Source organism: Anopheles stephensi, chromosome 3, assembly GCF_013141755.1.
Source record: "Anopheles stephensi strain Indian chromosome 3, UCI_ANSTEP_V1.0, whole genome shotgun sequence".
Taxonomy (NCBI): Eukaryota; Metazoa; Arthropoda; class Insecta; order Diptera; family Culicidae; genus Anopheles; species Anopheles stephensi.
The window spans coordinates 84751953-84769607 of NC_050203.1; the positions used below are offsets into that span (position 1 = coordinate 84751953).

The 17655-nt window shown below is 46.6% G+C and overlaps 2 protein-coding genes across 6 annotated transcripts in view; one reads left to right on the forward strand and one right to left on the reverse strand.

Annotated features, from left to right (window-relative positions):
• Window positions 1-15517, reverse strand: part of LOC118513838 — an 87892-nt gene extending 72375 nt beyond the window's left edge. For 4 of the 5 annotated variants that reach the window (XR_004906517.1, XR_004906518.1, XR_004906519.1 and 1 more), the window contains exons 1-3: window positions 15313-15517; window positions 5975-6206; window positions 1190-1237 (exon numbers count right to left, since the gene is read on the reverse strand). The gene's annotated coding sequence lies outside the window, so the exon portion shown is untranslated. The remainder of the gene's footprint in view (window positions 1-1189; window positions 1238-5974; window positions 6207-15312) is intronic. The other variant, XR_004906516.1, reaches the window with a different exon arrangement.
• A 291-nt stretch (window positions 15518-15808) lies between these two features.
• Window positions 15809-17655, forward strand: part of LOC118513837 (tyrosine-protein kinase Dnt) — a 90117-nt gene continuing 88270 nt past the window's right edge. Inside the window, exons 1-2 of the mRNA XM_036060106.1 lie at window positions 15809-16419; window positions 16500-17521. The gene's annotated coding sequence lies outside the window, so the exon portion shown is untranslated. The remainder of the gene's footprint in view (window positions 16420-16499; window positions 17522-17655) is intronic.

Consider the following 17655-nt stretch of genomic DNA (forward strand, 5'->3'; position numbering starts at 1 on the left):
TCCTTGTACTTGCGGGAGTAACACCGATATACCCTTATGCCCTAATCCCTACGACCAGTCGAAACCGTTCGGTGCAGAAGAAAGCGTCCATAAAAGCGTCTTATGCACGCTAGCTACCGTTGGCCACTCGTTTCGCTTTGCTGCTACGTACGGTCGATGATTGATGGATGAATGAGTGAATGAATTGAATGCCTTTGAGCGTTGGGACACAAATTGTTTAAGAATCGGCGAAAGGGGGTAATTCCCGTTTATGGTGTGACGTTAAATAAATAATCAAAGCTGTTGAAGGGAAGGTGGAACTCGAAGAGGCCAGAATAAGCGGGTTGAAATTAACTTCTGTTTTTATCGCGCGCTCGTGAAGGTACTCGTGCCGTATCCAGGTTGATGGATGGAAGGTGTGTGAAACAAAATTTGTTTTATGCATTACTCTGCGATGTGTTGCGACACGTGGTTGTATGATTTTTGTGTTGTAGATGCGATCGAAGTTATTAACACAATTACATATTGAAATTGAAGGCGAACTGCTGTCTAGCAGTCGGAATCTTGATACCAGCAACCCCACATTCAAGATAGCGGAAAAAGCGAGTTTGTCTCCTCAATAGAACAAGATCAAGTTATCCTTTTCGTAGAAGCGATAGAATGAAACTATAAGAGAGACAAATCTGAGATTAAATTTCATAAGACGTCCTAGAATCCGATCCTAGAATCCGATGATGACATATAGATCATCCGTTTGATGCTGCCTTTTGAAGCAGAAGATTATCCCAAGACCGAGGGTTACATACCGACTTACTCTGGGATAATGTAGAGATAGGTGAGATAGACATAACACCTCCATCGCGGGGCCGGTCTTCACACGGCAGGATCGAGGTTCAAATCTCATCCAGACCACCTCCCCGTACGCAGAGCTGTCTACTTTGTTACGGGTATAATCCAGTCACAGAAAGCTAGAAATATGGCAGACCGATACCTCTCGAGGTTGTAGTGCCAAGGAAGATGAAGAAGTACAAGAGCCTTACAAGAGTCTTCATTATGTAATGAGAAGGGCACCAGACAACCTAGCTCGACCATTTCTCGGTCGTCCATATGTTCAAAGGAGGATTTTAGGGATTATAGCATCGGGTTGATAAGTAAGTAAATAAATAAGCATTTCATATAGATAACTATCTCACACTTAAGCAATACTCACCTGTCACTGATTGTTGCTAGTGGATGGCTCCATTGTGAAGGTGAGCTCCTGAGAAATTATAAAAAGAGTAAAAATTAATCAGCATATAATATAATTTGTAAACGAAACGATGAAAATAGGTCTTGACAAAGGACGTTTATCATTAGAAAATAAGATTCAGCATGTAATCGCTCACTTTGTACAGTAAGTAATTGCAAACCTGATAAAACGATTGTCACCGTGACAATCCAAGTTACATATTCTCTCCCTTCTTGCACGACAGACGATGCAATTTGTGGTTCCTGCCCTGACCATCGCCGTAAACATTCCAACTGCCCTCTGGCGCACGGTGTTAAATATTTCGCATATTTCGCCGTCCCTTCCGAAGTCACGCGAAATTGCTTCCCCTTAGCGCGGTATTTTAGGCTAAGGAGCGCCACCGTGGTTAGCTTTAAATAGCACCATTAATGCTCGCAAGAGCTCCTCGTAAAGCGCGAATGACGGCGACGCATGTTGTGGCATTAAACCGTCACAAATCGGCGGTTCATCGTCATCGCTCCGTCGTGTCATCGTTTGTCGTTGCCGTTTGTGTGATGGTGTGACGACGCGCTGGTTGTCCCGAAGACAAACGGCTCGCAGAAATTATTTAAACATCATCTCGTACATTGATTGATAAATCACTCGTTTGTACCATGGTGCCGATTTTTCTTTTTGGCCTGCTTACTTCGAATGCACCGAGCAAGGAATTCACGTCGAAGGTTGGAAGTGTTGGAAGCTTGAATTCCCTCGTCGGACGTGACCAGCGCAAACCAGCGCACGACATGATCGCACGATTTTATTTTATTTCCTTTACGTGCGTCAATCACCCGAGCGCTGAGCTTGAAGATTCGTTTCTCCTTTCTATTTTTTTTAAAGTTAAAAAAGAGGGTATTTTGTCAAGTTTTTAGTGTAAAATAAGGATTTTTTTTACTAAGGTTAAACTGCGCCCTCAGAACACTCCATCATCTTCAAAAACGACTCTCGACACCTTTTGGTTGAGTTTCAGAATTTGTGCTGAGCCTACGATAATCGTCATCGTGGTACAGGCGCATTTGAAGGACGATTTATACAAAACACACACACACACACACATGCCGTTAAACACCTCAAAGGTACTTCTAGGCATGAAATCTCCAGCGGGACTCCAAACTACAGGTACATTGTTGAAGTGGTGTTGGCTCATAGCGTAAGAGCGCTCACCGTTCCGTTTCCGTGTAAGCCACATCCGGTGCATCACACCGGAGATCCCGTGCAAACGCTTTTTTGACGTACAGACGCGGATGTTGAAGTGTCACACCGTGGCGGCAACACTTGACATCCGCCGGAACGTCAAACGGTGCGGTGCTGCGGCAAACACTTTGTCCGGACATCCTTCCCGGGCGAATGCTAGGTGTTGGATATTTTGCGCATTGGCACTGTTTGTAGCACAACCCGTGGAATCGTGTGTAAAGTTTTAACATAATTTAAACATCAAGCGAAATAAAAGAACCCAAGGCGAAGGTACCCCAAAAGCCTTGAAGATGTACGGCTGTGTACACACGGCATCAGCATCGCAAAAGTTCGAAGGTACTGGGCCTACAAAACTTCGCCAAACAACATCCGCCAACACAGACAGACGGGGGGCACACCAAGACGATGGTTAATCAGTGAATTTTCTGCAAACGAAAATTGTCATCAAACAACGCGCTTCGATGCGCACGCTCTTTGATCTTGCAGCGCGAGTGCAATTACTTTTGCCCGAAGCGATGAAAAGTTTACCATTTTACTTGGCGTGTTACTTATCCAATTCGACACGGTTCGCAGCCGAGTTGGCAAATAGCTGGTTCGAGGGATTTTGTTTCATTTTATCCGCAGGGGGAGTTGGAAGGGTGCGGCCAATTAGAACTGCCCCGCCAAAACGAGGCCTTCTCCGATTTGGGAGAGGAGGTGTAAAATGTTGGAAAACTTATGTCATTACTGATACGCGGGATTGGTCCGCAACTCCATCCAACACCAAAAAATAAGAGCTCTTTAAATAGCAGGATAAAAGTATTGAGGCCTCAACAATTCCGTGGCAAATGGCAATAAATCTAGCTATCTTTGCAATTTCTAAGGACCAATTCCTTCACCACGATACAAGAATCCCCATAATCCACGCCTGGAAAACACGATCCACTTCAATGTCAACCGATCCGCGAGCATCTTCACACAATCCTGTGGCCGGAAGTGAAGGCTAGAAGAGAAAACCAGAACGACACACCGTAAGTAAGTAACCAACAAACGAAAACCTTCCCTCCCGAGAGCATCCAACAACGATCCGGCGAAAAGTGATAGCGCGAATAAAAGCTGCTGCCTGGGTCTGGGCCTGAGCCTTGGCCTGCTCGTCGTAGGCAAAAGTAGACAAGCGGACGACAATTACTTCATGAATATTTGATCAGATGCCACCGTAATCCCCAGCGCCGTGACGACATGCGAAAAACCAAATCCACTTGCAAAGCCGTTTTACAACACTTTCCCGCACGACCACTTCGTTCCCAGCCCAGCCAGCCCTTCGTTCCCTTATGCTTATTCGCTTCTTCCGTTTTTATGTGCTTGCACGAGCCGAGGCGAGGCATTTTCCCGCACGTTTTCCAGCGCCAGCGTGAAGTACGCCGTAAAAATTGAATTCAAATCTGCCACCATCAGGGAAGAGGATAAAAAAAGCATTCAACATCTTTTCGAGATTTCTTTTTTTATTCCTTGCCATTCTCCTTCTTTATCAGCACAGTTGCCCCGCGATACAACCGTCCGATAAAAATGGGGTTTATTGTGCGATTTGATCTTTACACCAGCAGCATACTCGCCCGTTCGGGCGTTGTAAAAGGGTTTTCCACCGTGGTGGAAGAAGATTTATTCGATTACATTCTCAGCAGGGTTGCGGGTGCGGTTTGTGATTAAAAACAGCACAACACCCAGCAGCATACGCTTCGGGTGTGATAAATTTAAAGGCATTAGAGCGGCGAACAGATTCGACCCGAGCCTGCCGAGCCTGTCATCATCTGTCATCTGCCATTTGCCAATCGGGATCGCGGGCGAGGCAGAAAGTTAATTTCATTAGCACACGAAATGACGCCTCGGCATTGAATTAAAACACAAACACACACACAAGAGAGTGAAGGATTTGCAATTAATGTGAATGATTCGGTGAGGGAAAAGGGTCGCCGTGGAAGTGTGTCGTAAATAAATATTTATGCTTATTTGTGTGCGCTTGTGATTACTCTTTGGGCGAGTGTGAATGATTTTTGGATTCAGAATGAATGAGCTGAGGGGTTTAAGGAATGAGAAGAAATCCTTAAAACAATCTCGCTTCATTTTATGGTCAGAAATGTCGGCGCAAAGGGCGTTTCAAAGGCTCTAAGGGAAGGCATCGCGATATCTCTCAGAATCGACAGAAGATGTATTTATTATTGTAATCTGTAGGACAAGGTCTCTGGATATCTCTGGACAAAGTTCACGAAACTGCTATAGTCTAGAGCCTTCATCTGTCAAACATTCTTCAGTCTAGATCTGGATGGCTTATCGGAATCGTTTTGTCTCTTCGTGAGGCCTCTTAGACGAGGTTCCTTGGACAAAGCTCCACCGATTAGGAGTCGTGATATCTCTGGATGAAGTTTACAATAATGCTCAAATTTTAGAGCCGTCATCAGTTAAACTGATACCCTAGGCCTGGATGTCTCAGGCCTCGTAATGTCTCTGTGTCTCAGCTAGTAATAAAGTCAACTTTGTAGAGTATTTGGATTTTGTGCTACTGTAAGGACTTTAGACTAGGTTCCTTGGACGAAGCCCCATTGACAAGGACTCCTGGACCAAGCATTATCGGGAGCGTTTTACCCAAGAATCCTTGATCAAAATTTAGAAACAACTTACTTGAAGAGATTTCTTTGTCCAGGATTTTTATTTCATGCACAGGGTCACCGGGTTAATTTAACTGCTATCTCAAGCAATTCCTTCAAAAGAATAAATCTCCACCTCGAACACAACGCGATTGATGTATACGAATTTAAACGTTGATCGATCGATAAATTTAAACCAACTGTACATACGCCCGAGCCTTTCACCCCACTCAATCAACTACTCGAAGCAAATTGCTACGGGAAAGCGGCCGAAACGCGGGCCATTTAAACGAGTTATCCCACACGGTCGCACGGCAAACAGTGAAACAAATCCTCACCACACCAAATACAAACATACAGCACGCGTGTGTCTCCCGGACATTCGGACGGATCGAAGATTAATAACTTCGCGCCAGGACGCAGCACGAGGAACAAGAAGGAAAACAAAAACGCAAACGAACCGATACTAACGGAATGATAGATTCAAATTGAAAATCAATACGACGAGATGATGCTCGCTTCGAGACGAGAGTGAAATAAAAGAGAGAAAACAATTAAACAAATCATCCCCACCAATAAAAAGGCCAATCCTCATCCTCTCCCCACCCGAAAAGCCGGTGGCGCATGCACGCATCATGCTGTGTCTGGACGACCACGGATTCTGTGCGTTTTGTTTGTTTGCCACGGACAGCAGAGCATCCAGCGGCCACCTTGGGAGCACACGCGCGCCGTTCAATCCGTTGATGACGAAAAAATCATCTAAACAATTTGTACATCAGTTCGAAAACTATCATAATCTCGTCGACTTTGGTGGTGCTGGTGGAAGTCCATCTCCAGCGAAAACAAAAAGAAAACGGATTGAAATCGTTAGAGTCGCTACAATGGGGCTCTCCCCGAACATCCGAACAAAACTCACATGAGATCATATCGCGCAGTCCTCCCCAAAATCCGTTCCCCGATGACTATCGGAAACATAAATCCAAAGCCTCGTTTCCAGCGATCGTGTGGCGTTCCACACGGGAAGACGGCCAAGCGGTTGCGTTGCGTTGCGTTGTCTCTTGTTGCGTTTTGAAACATGCGCTGCAGTCTACGACGGTTCTGTTCACATCCTCCAACATCCAGCCAGCCATGGCAGCAGCAGGCTGCAGCTGAGTGTTTGGAGAGTGAGAAGAAAAAAAAATACGGAGGGCAAAATTAATTTTTATTTTCCAAACCATTTATCTTCGCTCACATTCACGGGCAAAAAGACACATTGGGCCCATTCGACAAGACGTCTGGAACCAGCAGCCAAAGGGGTTCGGAAGAAGGAAGCGACCAAACACCTAACAACAACAGACACTCGATGGGAACTCGCAGCAAATGAAACGAAAAGAAAATAAAATTGCCCAGTTAATAAATAAGACCAACATCGTACGTACGGCGGAGGAACAACCGGGGACGTACGTTAAGCAGAGTGTGCCAGCTTTGTCGTTCTGTTCCTCCTGCTGTGTGTGTTCTTAAGCACCCGTGGGGTCCTTCGCGTTTAATGGCTGACATTGAAATGAAGGCCTGCCATCTTCGCCATTTGATACTGGTTGGAATATTCGTACGGGGCTCTCTTTTTTTCCATGCGCACACATATGCACCCCAAAATAGTGCGAATCTCAGATCGAAGGCACACCAGCGGAGTTCGAACGACCCTCGGATTTTTGATTGATCGGCATCAGATGGTGCTGGATATTGGGAGAACGCACAGGAACCGATCCAATCCTTTCCTCGTTTTCGGCCCGTTGGCACCCGCTTGCCAGTGCGATGTGTTTCACTCGATGTGTGATATTTTGTGTGCCGTTTGACACTTGTCAGGAAACTTGAAACGTCGCTGCGGGAAACCGGATTTGCAGCGGGAGGGAGTGAGTGAATTGTGATTTTTTTATTGCCCCATACACAGTTTATGAGCTATGTGGCGTCGTGTGTTTTAAAATTCTCTTTTGGCAAAATGTCATATGGCAAAGAGGAGCGATTAATTCAATAAGATTATATTCACTATAGGAATCGATTTTAATGTCATTTACTTATTCGATACTTTTACCGATTGGACGAAGTTCAAATGTTCTATCACAATTTGGGGTTACTACGCCGGTCTTGGTTGTCCGGTGCTATTCACATGACATGACTAGAAGTAAAAATATTCTCGCTTTCAACGAGCACACGTCTCTGTAGCTCAATTATACCTTCAGTATACTCCAAGATCAGGATTGACTTCTAGGAGACGGTCCTCAGAGTCCAGCATGACCTTCGCTGGTGCCAGTTTGAAGAGACTACATGCAATCTCCATCACCCTGGATAAAGCCAAGTACACGTAGAATAATCCATCCACCTTCACCTGACATGTGATGATGGTCATCGCCATTCTAATGACAGGAATTCTGAACAAGCCCTATCGAATTGCATAGCTTTTAATTTTCCCCGTTTATCGCAACCAACAAGCTAATCAGACTTCATCAGCTTCAACACCGCTCCTTAATTCCTTATTCATATGGCCTGCAAAGACCTTATGAGGCACCACGCGCATAGCATTGAAATATTGCCTAATGTCATTACGGCCCTGTTGACAACGACACTTTCGCGCAAATTCTTCACTTAAAGTTCATTGAAAGCTCTTCACTGCAATATGATCCAATTGAACGTCTTCGTAATGGGGGAACAGCAGCTCGCTCCCTCGTGCCACATAGCCCCATCCTTGATGTTAATCGATGTCAATTGAATCGCGAATGGACAGGCGGAAACTCACACCGCGCTATCGCATTGTCATTCATAATTCCATTATGCAAATTTATTCCTTCCGACTTCCATTCCGACCCGGTGGGTGGGTCTCCCTGGAAAATGCTTTTCCATCTCCATCTGTTTTACTGGATGCATTGGCTGCTTCCGGGTGGCTCTGTTTTCCCCTTCTTGCCAGGGGGAAGAAAAATGCTTCCCATTCGCTCTCCCCAAAAACCCCGGCCACTGGCGTTCACAGTGGAAATCCAAAACCAACGACCAAAAATATCGCCACTCGGTGACACTTATCAAATTATTCGTCGTTTTTCTTCCTCAGCTTTTAAACACCCGGCCTCTCGCTCTCTCTCTCCTGTGCGTTACTTGCCCCCAGTTTTCGAAGTGTCCACCGATGCCATCCGATATGATCCCAGGGTATCATGCTGAGCTGTTTCTGCTCCGGTTATCACCCTTTGCTGGCAGGGAAAGTTCTGGACGATGCCCGCGACTGCAATTGGGACCAACGAGGGATTCTTCCCCGTATGTTCGTCCTACTGCTGAACCCGAACGAAACGCAGGATATGGCGCTAAGTTTACTGGCTTCCGGAAATACCCGGCCCGCCACACAGAGATCGCCCTGGCCAGGCGAACGCGAACTGCGCGATGGCGCAAGTTTCAATTTACGGTGGCGCCGCAGTTGCAAAAGCAGCAGATGACACCGTTTGCCATTGCATTGCGGTGTCGGTCTCGGCGGCAATCGCTGCTCGAGCACTGCAACTCCGGGCGGTGCAATCAACTGCAGCACTTGTAGGTACGGTTTTGTGGTTTGCTAACATGATAAGTTTGTTCTTGGATTACCGGTTCTTGGAAAAAAAATATTTGAAATAAAGGGTGCATACACACAACAAAACTTAACATTAGCGATAAAATATAGAAGGATCATCCACACCAACACAAACGATTCTCCCATCCAATAACTTATCAATCCACTTGACATTCGTGTTTTTACCAGCACCACGCTTGACTGCATCGACACACCGGTGCCCAAAAGCCCACCTTTTCGGTTACGGTTTTCGGGGTTTTTCCTTTTTTTCCCCCCCGTCGAGAGGAGAGATGAAAAAGGTGGCCCCCATCGGGATGGGGGCGGATGGCCCAGGCAAAATTCACGAAATGATGCTAAATTTGTTAGGAATTCCCTCAACGAGCTTGTCCGGCCCCGTCGCAGGTCGCCATTTAGCTTGGGTGTTTTCGTTTCGCGAATTTAGGCCACCGACGTAGGATGGTGTCGTCTGGTGCAGTATGCCACTGTGCTGCTGCTGCTGCGGTTCGATCCGCTTTTCATCCGGTTCGGTTATGCTGTCAAACCACCGGGTGCAGGTGGGTCGATCCGTGACTAAATCCACTGCTCGGTGCCCCAATCTCGCAACCCTTCTAGACTCGTCGAGCATCCGGGGAAAATACCAATCCGCACAAAACACGAACAAGTAATGAACAAATATTTACCCACCGTGGTGCTCAATGGCTAGAACGGTTTCATTCTAGTTGTTTTTTTCCCTCTCGTTCTCCGTTTTGTCGCCAAATGTTGCTCCTGTTTGGACACATTTTACAGCACTCTTTTTCTCGCTCTCTCTCTCTCTACAAGTGGAAATAAATGTAAGCGTTTTATTACCCAACCCCTGTGTTCGTGGTGGTGTTAGTTTAACGGTTGTGTCATGTCATCTTTTTTTTGGGTCGAGAATTTTTACAGAGAAAAAAATCTATTCCACATTCACTATCGCTGTGATTAAAAATCTTCCACTAGCTTTCTTTACACTACGGATTGACAGATGATGGTTTGAAGGGAGAATGATTTTATTGAAAGTTTACGCATTTTGGACAGAGTTCGAAACAGTTTCTACTGCTTGGCTGAAAGACCTCCAAGTCCTCAATGATATCGCCTAGTGGGATAGACGGTCTTCACCTCTCGAGAAGATACCGGATGGGATCCGATCTCCGATTCACTCTTATGAAGATCGGGATCGCTATCGTCAGTGCCACCAAAATGCCATGGATAGTATAAATATTTTCTTACGGCCAACAAAATATTATTACTAGATGGAGCAGGATCTGGACTAAAAAGTGAGTCTGACTTCTTTGAGTTGATCATACTAGTAGCTGGATAATTAGTCCTGCGTACGAGGGCTTATCAACCAAGTCCAGACATTATCCTCAGCGTAGAGAAAGAGGGAGGTAATCTGGCACATGTGCTGTTGCAGCGGTCCTGATGTTGATAGTTTTCATAATTCTCATAAGTCACGATACTTTCCCAATCCCACCTGACATTCAGAATAACCTTGATGCTGGTTAATATAGAAGTTGTAATGATGTCCGAAGATTCTCCTACTTAGCTAGTTTTCTATCACTCCGTCCATTACCTTCAAATAACAAGTTCTTTTCAAATAATTGTGGTTGCATGAGAGATGTCCAACATTATCTCTATATTGTGGCAAGTTCAGCATGGTGATCCTGATCAACATCCGCAAGAAAGATCTTTTGCGCAAAAATTTACAGAACTCTGCTCTAAACGCAAATTAGACAAATTTGAGACTAACTGAGCGTAGCCTGAACCTTATTAAAAATGATGGCAAGCGCTTTAATCTGTTTAAAAAACACAGATAGTTTCTTGATGACCTAAAAGGTCTGTTTGTAACACTTCATTCAATTTCATGAAATTGGGGAAGTTAACTAAGGCTCAGTGGTTCGATATGTTTGGTGTTTCTGTGGTTAGAAATTCAACACCACGCCCGTTGTGTAGTACCTAGAGAACGACAGACAGAAGCACAAACACAATTATCGACATTGTACTACATCGTTAGTGTGTTAGGTAGTGGCAGCGGTGCAAACCCGAAACATAATTCGATTCAAAATTAAAAACAACGCCAACACAGCGTGCACCAAATCGATGCAATCAAATTTAATTACGCGGAACGTAAGCTTCACGTTTGCATGTGTGTATGTTTAGCAAATAAGCAAACCATTCGCCCGCCGTAAGTTCCGGGACCACAATTGCAATCGCAACCGGAGGGAAAAACGATTTTAATTAACAGCGCTCAAACGGTTGTACCCCTTAATGAGGAGCATGAATTAGGAGAGCTTTGTTAAAAATCAGCGACAGGATTAATTTGACTAATAATCTAGTTTCTAGTCTCTCGTGGTTTCTCTGCTTCACGCAGACGAGGGAGTTATGTTCGAGTTTTACCAATTTAATACCCAATAAATATCTGATGTTAAAGCTCCGGAAGCGAATCAATAAGGCATAACGCTAAATTGAGCCACCAAAAATGGGAACTATAAATTATTAATTTTTGATTTATTTTTCACCCATTACCGATGACGTTACTGCGGGAGCGCACTTTAAAAAGCACTCTAATTAAACGCAAGATTTGTTCGAATTAACCGCCTCCACCGCCGATAACCACTGAAGGCATCCCGACGCTTAGCAACTCCAGTTTTAAACCACTTACTTCTTGCCTTACTTTGACTTTATTACACTTGAACAAACTGCACTTCAAAACCCAGCGTCAGTAAAGTTTTAGCTGAACAAACCAGCCCAAGAAGCATAAGCATCACCAAAGTTGTTCCTCTAGGAAGAGCACTTTGCCTTAAATCGCGAACTTTGAGCCGTCAGCAATCAAGCGTTGCACTTAAACTTTGGCCCACTGCACCGAATCCAAGGGTGTGTGAGAGTGCGAGTGTGTGCAGGAGTCTCGCAGTGAAGCAACTTCGCCCAACGCGCTAGCGGACGGTTTCCAAAAAGCGAAGGTTAGCAGCGAAAGAATACAACCTGAAGCAGAAGTTCCAAAGTTTTTTTTTTGTCTGTTTTCGCCAGTTTTGCTTCACCGTTTCTTCCTTCTTCCTGGTGAATTGATTCCGAAATTCAATTTGCATAAACATCCGATTGCTCACCCTCATCCATCGGTCCCGGCAACAACAGGCACAGCGAAATATGCGAATTTTCAGACCCAGCAAAGCGATTTAGGTAAGAATCCCCGCGAGCTCATCCTCTCTCGCTAATCCATCCACCCCAGGTCGCCGGACTCTTGCCGTGTTCTTGGGCGGACATCGTTAGCCATTCGCTTCTCTGATGCCTGCATGGTTCCACCGCCAGGTGAAAAGAAGAGGACGCCATGCGGTAGTAGCTTCTCCCCCTCCATGGTCGAGGGTCCGATCGACGAGCAACTTAATCAACCGTTGTCAGAATTGTGATCTCGTTAACCGACGCGCTTTCGGGGGAGCTTAGCGCTGTTTCTGTGGCGGCGGCGCAGCTAGAACAGCAAACGAGAACTCGTTTGGACTTGGAGGGCAGAGTTGGCGAAGATGGCCGCGGCGCGGTGCGCATCGAAAGCATATATTATCCAATTTTGGGAACAAACATAAAATCATTTGAAAGATAAAACAAACGATTGCACCACGCCGTCGATGCTATCTCGGGACGAGCAGGGGTCTGGGTTCGTGTGGCGAACCAACTGGCTGTTGACTGTTGTGGCCGATCACGAACTTTGGAAGCAGCGGTGCTGAATTAAGAAAGAAGCGTACATCTTCCCGATCATACCGAGGTTCCGCTGTTGCTGTTCAACCTCTTCGCCAGAGGTTCTAGACTCGCTCTAGCATAACATTCTAGCGGTTTCCTCTTTGGACCCCAACGGGTTCTCTTAATGTTTGGGGCTGTCAGGTTTTTCGGGTGGTGGTTCTCCACAATTGTGTGTAGAAATTACGACAGTCCGTGCGGGAAAGAGTGAGCAGACACAAGCGGACGGACAAAAGCCCATCAACAGTCCGAATACCAACAGCTTGTTACTAGTGATTTGTGAAAGGCAAACGCAAACATCGTCACTTTTGTCCGCAGTCCGCGCAGGCAGGCAACCATTTGAAGCCGATTAGAAGCCGCCCGATGCGGTGAGCAGTGGGCACGACCCCCAAAGAAAAAGAGATACAAGAATCCGCTTGACGTGTGTTCGTTCGATAAGCTTACGACTGTTTTGACTGCTTACCGCGGCGGCACACAAAGGTTTGCCCGTTTCGAGACAGGTTTTCTGCTGCCTTTAACTGCCCCCTTACTGGCCACAAATTCAAATGAGATATCGGTACAAATCCCCAACCAGATATGACAGTTTTGTCGATAGTGACGGCTTCTCTAAGCTGGACGACGATTCTTCGGACAATCCGGTGGATTAAGCGATCTTGCTTTATCTCAGAACTCATGTACTCGGACGCCATTTACTGACACACCAGAGTCTGTGAAGCGATAAATCATACTCAATTAAGAAACGACAATCACATCCACGGTTCACCCGGGGAAACCCGACATGCTCCCATCTGGAGTGGGGTGGTCCCTGACACTCTCATCCCGAAACAAGAACTCTCAATCGCGTTGGAACGTTTCCGCTAATTATAGCGCCACACCAACCGTTCCGAAAGCTCGCTCGTCCAGAAGCACAACTCATCCACCGGACCCGCAGCCCATCTGCTTAGGCTCATCTTCCGATGAAGAGTGTACCCTGTCCGAGGAAGAACTTGAACCTGCCCGTGATGGTAAGGGGTTTGGCAGAGGGAAGCAAAAATTGTCTGGGAAATTCTCTCGCCAATCATGTACAATTATTATCATTTTTGGTCAATTGAGTTGGCCGTTTTCGCTGTATCATCGTCATTTAGTTGGGTGCTCCGGGAGAGCTTAGCTCCCTTTGCTTCCGTACATTTCCGCCCAGCCCGAGAAGCCGCCGGGAACGCTGCCGCTGTAACGATTGTTGTTTACGCACAGACAACCTGATGTTCGATTCAGTTCCGACCAAACAACAACAACTGTACCGCAGCAATTCCACCAACTTCACAAATCACCTCCCAGAAAGGCCCGGGAAGTCTGATGATTGTGAAGTTGCCCCGAGAAGACAGGTCCAAGACATTCTGGCCGTGAGCTAACTGCGCGGCCAGAAGCCAGAAGGTTCCACAGCCGGGGTGTGCTGGAGTGGCGAATTATGTACGAAATTGGCCACAATCCGAAGGTGGAAACCGATTTTCACCGATTAGTAGTAAGCTTTTGTGGGCTTTAGATTGGTGGAAGCTGGTTGGAAGAATAGATTGTGCTTATTATTTAATCATAGATCTTACACAACACCACCGTTGTTACAATGTTGTTGTGGTTAGACGATAATTTATCAACCATTCAGAGAGGGAATTTCAACTGAGCGAATTAAATTCTGCTCGGCCCATTGTTAGGATGTATAGAATCTTCAGCTCTGCATAACAGTTCCAAGGCACAATTTAACGGCAATGCAATTAACAGTTAATTGATTTGCTGTGCCAAGAATTCTATTGAACCAGACAAAGTTTGAAGCATTTAATATCTGTATGAGCACAAGCTCGATCAAAAGCATCCTTCGAAATGCTGCTGCTCATTATTGTCAAACATAATCCGGCGAGTCATCGAGCGGCCGTTCATCCAGACAAGATGGATCGCATCATTCAAATCGTGTCGATGCTCAAGTAAGCAAGCTCCATCCAATCGGGAGGACACACGGTCCCGCATATTTTGCCAACCAGGCAGGCGAAGGCGTCCGCCCGTGCCACAACACAGCGCAGCAAATGGAAAGGGCTAATCCTACACCGAAACACCGACGCTCCGTTGCAACTTTTGCGTGCCCTCCCAGATCACCCCAGGCTCGTTGCGGATATTTAATTGACTAACGCCAACGGGATTACCTCTTCATTGAGCTACCGTCCGGGCTATACACGGGGGCGGCGCCTCGCTGTCGCGCAGGAATCGGGTAGGGTGAACCGAAACTGTCTTCCAGTAGCCCATCCAGGGCATCGGCTGTCAGCAGCAAGATAATCACAAAATAATGAAGCCGTTTAACGAACCTCGGTAGTGGTGATGTTCCTCTTCGCCCGGAAGAAGAGGTTGGCCACCATGGTAACGGATCGAAGCACACGACGACGACGTTTGTTCGTTGTCATCCTCACGGCACTCCCGGTGGTGGTGCCGGCAGTGACATGCAGTTTCTCAAATTATCACCCTCATCCCGGGTCTCCGGGAGGTTAGTCAAGCGAAAAGAAGGAACCGTGGAATCGGCAGAAAAAAAAACACACCAGGATGTGATGAAGAATCTGCTGCAATGTCAAATATTGACATCGATCGAACAAGCGAAGCAAGCAAAAGATCGAAAGTTGGTGTAACTCGGTTTTTCGTTGGCCTCTTCTCCGCCTACATCGTCCGACGGCACTCGCCGTAACGAACCAAGAACTGCGGATGAACTTTCCCTCATCGTTCGCCATCGCCAGCAGCTCGTTAGTAGGATTTGTTTAGTCTCGAAAAGACGCTCAAAGTTAGGCAGTTGTAAGGTGTACCTCCGGATTCCCTTTTCTCGAACGGTACCGGCGCGATGAAAAATCAGCCACCGTATTCAACTTTGCGTAGGTGGTGACGGCCAGCTGCCATAATCTTCACTTCCCGCGGCAACTCAATGCCAAGATCCGCTCGCTTACCTGCGATTGTTCGCCTGTTTCGAGATGATCCGGTGGGACCGGCGTGAATAGCGCAGCAGGTTTCGTTTGTCAACGAACTGTAATCAACTAACAAGAACGGCCATAATCCGGGATGATTGGTTCACGGTTTAGCCGAATGCAGCCCGGAGTGGGTTTCGATAGGACACGGAAATTGAATTTATTGATTTGCCAACCACTACCACCATCACCACACTGCTTTTTTCACGGACTACCAAGAAAGATGTCCCATTCAAATGACAGCTCACCAACGGTGTCGTTTATACTGCGCAGTCTAGGTGTGCGACTGCGAAGAGTGAATCGTCCCGGGAGAGAAAGTGCTAGAACCGTAATGTATTGTCGTCAATAGTTATAGTTTTGTAGTGGTTTATCTTGCTGAATCTGCCTGACAACCCGTACCACGGCACGGAACACAAGCGCTGCCAGAATTCGTAAAATCGGACCCCCCAAACAATCGGCTGCCTAGATTGGAGGGAGTTCGAAATCCCGCGCGTTGTACTGCTGTGTGTACATATGAGAGACACACGGACGCTTGGCTGCTTCCACCAATATTTTTACCAAACCCAGCGGACGTGCTTCGAAACCCTGAAATAGCTGGCCGCTGTGCTATAAACTACCGTCACCCAAAGCTTTCCTACACACGGTGTAACTTCTAAATAGCAATAGTTGGACCTGCTGGTTGTTTTTGCCCCCCTCTTTGGTTTCCTTGCCAGCGGCAGCATCCTTTTTAAAACGCTGCTAGCCAATTCATTCCGACCAGCAAACGGAAAATTTTGCACTTTGTGGCTTGCTGCTTTTTTTTGGTGGAGGATCCGGATCCAGAAGGAATACTGTTTTTTCGCAACTTTTCCTTCCCGATGCTGCACGTGCAGCAAAGTTGCATTTAAATTATAGGATGCGGGCGGATCTAGTGCCGGCGGGGTTCGAGCCAGTGAGAAAAAAAAACAGCTAATGGTCCGGGAAAAGCGGGTAAAATCTACGAGGTTGATAGTTTATGGAGAACGTGCTGTAGGTTTTAAACTGGATTGAGACAACTCCAATTTGGTGTGAGCTGTTTCACACATAAAAACACACCCCAGGATACCCCAGGTAGGTAGCGGCATCCAGTTGTATTTAAAATACTTCTTGCTTACCGATGTCCAAAAATTGCTAAATAATGATCATTGCAGGTGAAATGAATTTCTCAACTTCAAGGACCTGGCTACCGAATGCGGACTACAAGTCTTTTATCGTTTGGAGATAAAGTGGACAACTCCTGTACAAGCCTGCCCGGAAAACAGATACGATGTACATGGGTAGAACATCCGCTTTAAAAAACCCCGGCTAATTAAGTACTGTTCTACAATGTTTTCACTACGATAAACCGAGCGGAAGCCGATGAATCCTCAAGATGTTCCAAAAACCACACCGGTCCAACCACATTCATCCGAGAAGTGTTGCATATTTTAATGTGCCACCGTGTGCCATCGAGGAAAGGCCGAACAGAGAATAAAAAAGGCATACAAACGACTTGCACCTTCGCTCGACCGGTCAAGTCAATTTCGAGTTGGCCGTCGTGAGGAGCAAACACAGAAGCCTATCTTATCGGGGGCCAACTCGTGACGGGCGTTCATGCATGGTCCGGTTCTGCTTCTGATCTCCGGTTTCGTCGTCATCGTGTGCAAGAACCCGCCACAGCAAGGACAACAAAAAAGTCGAAAGCAAACCAACGTCGAGAACACAGCAACGGGCGAAGTTTTGCAAATGGCTCTGGAACACCTCAAACCCAGCCACGCTACAGCTCGCAGCAAGACGGATCGGTGATGTTTGAGAAAAAAAAAACGGAAGTGCGAGTGCAAGAAGCGAAACGGAGTGGAAGGGGAGCAAAAAGTATTGCATCCAGGAGGAACCAATGGAGCTAATAACGTCAAGCGCTCGGTAGTCGGTTTCGATGCGGCACTTTGGTGCACCCGGTGTGTCATGATGCACCGAACAACGTATTCAACCGTGTGTGTGTGTGTATGCACATCATGCCGTACGGTGGAAGCCACGAGACACTTGGTTCGTTCGTTCGCCTCTTACGGATCATTGGCGGTTTGACTCCGGACAACTTTCCGGGCTTGTGCATCAGCAGCAGCAGCAGCAGCATACGGACATACGGATGGGAGTCACACACACACACAAAAAAAGCCTGGCAGACATACGCGCACAGGTAAGTCACGGAGCAGAACCAAAAGGCCCCATACATAGGGATCCGTGCTTTCAACAGCACGTCGTGCGTGGTGAGGTTGTGAAGGCAGTTGAATAATCTGTGATGCTTATTTATTGTTTCAAGTTAGGGAATTC